Below are 6,516 nucleotides of genomic sequence, written 5' to 3' on the forward strand. Positions count from 1 at the left end.
GGTTTGAGAAGGCGATTGGGCCGGATCCGGCCCCCGGGCCTTTGTTTGCCTACTCATTGCATAGGTGGAAGGAATGAAGATTCCTTGTCCCTCCGTGAACTGCATTTGCCATTTTCATTTGCCGTTTTGTCTCCCACTCACTCAGTTTGAAGAGGTCCTTTTGGAGCTCTTCACAATCTCTTAATATTTTTGGAAGCCACAAACAATTTAGCATCATCAGCAAACCTGGCCACTTCACTGCTCGAGCTTAAATCTGAAGCATTTTATCTATGATCAAGTTAAAATCACAGGTCCCAGTATGGATCGTAGAGCGACTCCACTTTCTACACCTCTCCGTTTGGAGAGTTGTCCATTTATTCCTACTCTCTGCTTCCTGCTGCTTAACTGGTTTAATGCTCCCTGGGATTTCCTTGAACACCCACAAACCTGTATTCATTTCTGTGGCATACTTTTCCCCCATTCAGCCTCTCAAGGAGCATGTTCTTGGGCTGCAGGCAGATCTATCAATACTGGTTTCTCTCTATTGCTCATCTTTCAGTTATTCACATTTGCACCTCAGTTTGTGGGTGGGGGTGTCTGCATGAAAATCCACCAGTATTTTAATTACAGGTAGGTAGCCGTGTTGGTCTGAGTCAAAACAAAATTTAAAAAATCCTTCAGTAGCACCTTAAAGACCAACTAAGTTTTTATTTTGGTATGACCTTTCGTGTGCATGTACACTTCATCAGATACCAGTATTTTAATGCCATTGTAGCCTAATATTCACATCCTTGCATGCAATTTCACTTCATACGCGCATTTTTGCAAAACCTGTTTCCGTCATCCAAAGCATTTTTCTCTTCTATTTCATATAGGCGCTTTTTGCCACGGTCCGTACATTTTTGTACTCCTTACGCGATTGGGAAACTGCATTGCGAAACCATGGAATTATAGAGTTGAAAGGGACCCATCCCGTCCGACTCCCTGCAATGCAGGAAACTCAGCTGAAACATCCATGACCGATGGCCACACAACCTCAGTCTACAAAAATGTTGAATAGACAACTCCCTTCTCTTCCAAAGAACGTTGTTGTTGTTGTTGTTGTTGTTGTTGTTGTTGTTGTTGTCCCGCTGTATCAGGAAACAATGGAGGATTGTTCCTTTGAGGGTGAAGTCAAACTTTTGGGAGGTTGCAGAGCCTGCTGTGGCTGCAGAAACCGATACAGGAGAGACAGGTTTCGTTGCAGCCGGGGCAGAGGAAGGTGCCCAGTTGTGGCTGCTGCAGATTCTTCTCTCTGCTCCCCCCCCAAAAAAGCGGCCATTCCTCCTCTGGTCACTGCTGCGGATGCACAACCGAACGGTCTCCAGGCACTGCGGTCATTTGCAAGGGATTCCCACACGGCGGGGGTGGATGTCGCCAGCCTCCATGTCACGCTTGCAGACATCTTTGTCATGATGCAGAGTGGGTCTGCTAACTGGCCTGGTGCTGGAAGCTACTGGTCCCTTGGGGGATCCTGCCCTCTTCCATTCTGTGGACATGGCCAAGCCAGCGTAGGCGTCGCTGAGACAGGAGTGCGAACATGCTGGGAATGTGGGCTTGGAAGAGCACACATCTGTTGGAGACCCTGTCCTGCCATGTGATGCCCAAAATCTTCCCAACATGTGGAAGGCGTTGAGATATTGATATTGATATTGGGGGTGGAAGGAGATCAGCAGCCCCTCCTATGTATCAAGAGGCCATTGCTGAGCCTGCATGGGGAGGGGGGGCTGTGCCAACGAGGAGGCAGGTTTGGCCTCCCAGGAGTGCGCCACAGCAGTGGTCAACGCGTTCTTTGGAGGCCAGATCTACTGTCCCTTTGGATCCTGCCACCCGAGGCATTTGCCACACCTTGCCCCATGTTCGGAGGCACAGGTTTGCTCCCAAAGGCAGCTAGCCATCCAATCGGCCATAGTATCAGCCTGCGATGTGATGTGCTTCCTGGAGCTCACTGAACATTTGGCGAGGGGTCTGGGGCTGAGCGGGCGCATGGCCGTGATGCTAGCTGAGCTCTGGGGCCGGAAAGGCGAGGGCTTTGTCAGGAGAAGGGGGCAGCTTTAGCACCCTGGCCTGATCGCCTGCTAATTCAGGGGAATGGCTGCTAACTGCCCCTCGTGCACTTTTGGGGCCTTGACTCAGCATATTCCGCCTCGCTGCCAGGCAGCTGGGCCCCATGACGGAGGAGGCCACGTGCCAGGGCCATGCTGAGAGCTGCTGAGGAAGATTTTCCAGTGACTCCCTCCTCTGTGGTGGTGGTGGTGGTGGGGGAGGACAACACACAGATGAACCTGGTGTCCCCAAACACCCACAGGATGACCGCAGCTGTTCCTGAATGTCTGGGAATGCCCCACAGCAACCGCCACGCTCCCCCCCCACATGTCAGCCGAAGCTGCTCCTGGTATGGGGCAACAGCAGGAGGCCTGAACAGGAAGGTCAAGAGAGCAGAAAGAAAGTGGGGAATCCCTGGCCCTCTTTACGGGCCAAGGAGCCACATGTGTGACAGGGAGGAAGGAAGGGAGAGACGGGGGGGGGGGAGAGTACATAAGAGGACAGCGTAGTTGTTATTATTTATTTATTAAATTTGTATACTGACCTCCATCCGAAAATCTCAGGGTGGTTCACAGGACAAGTGTACAGAATAAAACCACAAAGTTCGTAACAGGAACTGGAAGAGGAACAAAACAATAACTAATAAAGTTATGCGTCACTTTCCCCCCGCAACGGCAATGCAACTTACAATATCGTAAGCAATATATATATATTTAATATACATTAAAACCAGCATTCTTTTTTTAAAAAAACAAACAAACCCTACATCAAAATAGTCCTGCGCTGCAGGGGGTTGGACTAGATGACCCTCAGGGTCCCTTCCAATTCTACGATTCTGTGATTCTATGATGCTGCCAGATGAGCCTCACTGGGGAAGCCACCACGGAAAAAGCCCCGTTGTTCTCATGCTGCCACCCTCCGGGCCTCCCATGGAAGGGGGGCACACAAAGAAGGGCCTCAGATAATGACCACAAGGTCTGGATCGGTCCCTATGGGGAGAGAGGTAGCCCTTGAGATATTGGGGTCCTGAGCCATTTCGGGCCTTCAGAAACCAGCCCTTTGAATTGGGCCCGGATACCAATTGGCAGCCAGTGCAGTTGGGCCAGGATTGCACACAAACACACCCAAGTCTGAATCCCTGGGCCCATCCTGTGCACACTGCACATGTCCAGAGTGCAGACTGAACCTTTGATGGACCCTGGCTTCAAGAAAGGTTTCTGAGCCCTGGAGGACAGCGTGGCCTCCGATTAAGTCAGGAGCACGTGGCCCTTGTCCTTGCAAGATGCACACATGTAGTGCCTTCCGTGTGCAAAGGTGCGTCGTGGTGTCAGAAGTGCAAAGGCAGGCAGGTCCCTGCCTCCAAGACCCTCACAACCTGAGTTTAGCAGCACCAGAATGGCTGTGCCATGTCACCGATTGCTCTGAAGGGCTGGGTCAGCTGCTTTGCATCCAGAAAGTCCCTGGACCAATCCCCAAATGGCATTTCCAGGTAGGAACTCTGGAAAGGCCCCGCTGCCAGCCGGTGTGGCCGTTGCTGAGCGAGGTGAATTCCACTGGGTCAGACTCCATGCAAGGCAGTGGCTTCGTCCTCTCTTTCATTCAACACGCCTGAGAGCCAGTGGTAGTGTACTGGTTAGAGTGTCGGGAAGTTGGAGACCTGGGTTCGAATCCCCCACTTGGCCATGAAGCTCACTGGGTGACCTTGGGGGGCAGGCACTGTCTTCCCTCAGCCTTGCCTACCCCACAGGAGGCGGGGAAGAACCATGCATGCCCCACCCTGAGTTCCCTGGAGGAGAAAGGCGGGACAGAAATGCAAATGATATTACTGCTGGCACCATTTGTCTCGAGAGGCAATGGAGTGCACCTCCAGGGGGCTGTGACTTCCCCAGGGCACAAGTCTGGGCAGTGGGTCTGGAGTTCCTGGGCTGCCCTGAGACAAGCCCCCCCCCTCTCGGCCTCCCAAATATATCCTGCAAGGCGGCAGAGGTTGTTTAGGATCAGAGTTTTCCTTCTCCTCCATGGGCTCCCTTCCCAGGGGGACGAGCCTCTCTTCTCTAAACAGCAGGCGCAGAAACCACCTTCTTGACTGCTGAACGGACCCCCTCTTGGTCTTGTCCGCTCAATCGGCCAGAGCCTGTCTTCACACACAGGGGAAACCCCTAAATCCGTGAGGGGTTTTGAGACCCACCAGCTCCTCTCACCTGGTTTAGCCGGCCTGTTCCTGGCCTGGGGCTGCTGCTGTCACATGCCGACAGCTTCTAGGGGTGTGTGGGGTGTTGGGGGAGAGGCAGTGCCTCTGGGAGGGGGGTATTTTGCCCACCTTGGGTCCCCCCCCGTCCCTGCATTCAGCTCTCAATTAATAATAAATAATAGATTTGACACAGATTTGCCTTCTGCCTAAACCTTGAATGTGGAGGGAGGAAACGAGGAGAGAGCTGCGTGTGAACTACGTGGGTTTGCAGCCCTCTGGTTCTGGTCCAGGGTGAGAGCTCTCTCTCTCTCTCTCTCTCTCTCTCTCTCTCTCTCTCTCTCTCTCTCTCTCTCTCTCTCTCTCTCTCTCTCTCTCTCTCTCTCTCTCTCTCTCTCTCTCTCTCTCTCTCTCTCTCTCTCTCTCTCTCTCTCTCGTGTGTGCGTTCCTCACCCCCGTGCGAAGGAAAACATGAATGAGAGGCTAACCCCAGATGGATGCTATTTCTGTCCTGGCTGCTCTCCACGCCTCTGAGGCCCAAAATATCTTGCCTCCCCTGCGAGGGGGGACACTCACCCTGCAAACATCCCAGCCGCTGGGACTCCTGGGTTCCCTTCCCAGCAGCGGGATTGGGAGGGAGAAGAGAGGAGAGAGTGTGATTTTTTTGTAGTCCACCCACTCAGCGGCTGGAGAGGACAGGACCCCCGGGTCCCCTCCTCCCCATAAGCTTCCTCCGCCGCTGCTTCGTGTGAGCGTCTGCCCTTGAGTCACGCACGCATGTGGCTGGAGGGGGCCGGCCAGGGGCCAAGTGAGTGGCCCTCGGGCAAGGACATTCCGAGCCGGCTGCTCAGACCGGCAGCCCAGCGGGACTCCGCTCCATAAAGGGCCAGGCTGGAGGTCTGGATCGCATCCCCACGCATCGCAGAGGAATGGGGTGGGCGGGTTACGCAACGGGGCGCTGGACGGGGGTCACTAGGACAGCAGCAACTTTCCATTGCCCCCATCTATCTCCCGCTCCCGTCCTGCGGTTGCTGAACAATAGGCTACTGGTTGGCCGCTCGCTCAGCGTTCCCAGGGACGGGAGGAGCAGGAGAGAGACGAAAACAGGGGAAGCTTCTGGGGCCTGGTCAGCAGATGCCCGGGAGAGGACCAGAACAGTGGGGCGTTGGGCTGCTGACAAGCGGAGGCCTTCCCTGGGCTGACCATGCCTCCAGACAGCCCCCCCCAACACCCTGTTGCTTCCCATTGTAGAATTGTAGTGATGGAAGGGAGGGACCCCAAGGGACATCTAGCCCAACCCGCTGCAATAACGCAGGGATCGCTGCTGCTTTTGGACACCCTCCTCACAGTGCCTGCAAACTTCATTTCCTTAAGCAGCTCCTCTCTGCCTTCCCTTAGGGTCTTCCCTTCCTTCCCAGCTCTGCTGAACAGAGCAGGAACCCCCAGACTCTGGAGGAAAGAGAAATAAACGAACGTAGCAGCAACATATAAGGCCCCGCTCCACCCTTGCTCCTTAAGAGGAGGCCTGCAGCCTGCAAACGTTGACTTCCAGGTGCCAGTCTTGTGACCCCCCCACCAAATGTGTGTTTCTTTCATGGGGGCTCCTTCACAGGGGCAGAGGAGGCTGCCCACTCCGCCTGGAGGCGCCAGGTTGGCCAAGGCTGTATTGAGCTGTGTCACAGGGCATTGGGGCTTGGGGGTCCCCAGGAGAGACCCTCCCTAGTCTAGGCCATTGGCCAAGGTTCTTGCTGCCTACAGTTGCTCAACCCTGGGTTTTTTTAGTTCAGAGAAAAAGCGAGGGAGAGGCAATGTGAGAGGGGGCAGGAAAACGTTCTCCTCCTCTCTCCCTCTCCTAACACTAAAACTCATGAACATGCAAGGAAGCTGAGTATTGGGAAGATTCGGGACAGATAAAAGGAAGTCCGTCCTTGGACTTGTAAAAGGCTACTGGGAAGTGATCCTTAATGCATTGGAAATGTTTTAAAATACTCCCCCCCCCCCGCAATCAGAGTCCTTTCTGTTGGGGATAATTCAGGCTGAAATTCCCAGGTGTCAAAAAATGTTATTTCTGTACTAGTGTCATTCAGCCCGTTTAGTAAACGGGCGCTAGCCGGGCGGGAACGGAGGGGAAGCCCTGGGACACGAATCTGGACGCAGAGACACTTGCACTTTATTATATAGGATGCTGCTACTGCAGCATGTGTTTTGTTAGCCCCCAAATGGAAAATGAACAAGGTCCCAACCAAAGAAGAATGGCAACCGAA

This window comes from Zootoca vivipara, chromosome 12 (assembly GCF_965207765.1).
Source record: "Zootoca vivipara chromosome 12, rZooViv2.hap1.1, whole genome shotgun sequence".
NCBI lineage: Eukaryota > Metazoa > Chordata > Lepidosauria > Squamata > Lacertidae > Zootoca > Zootoca vivipara.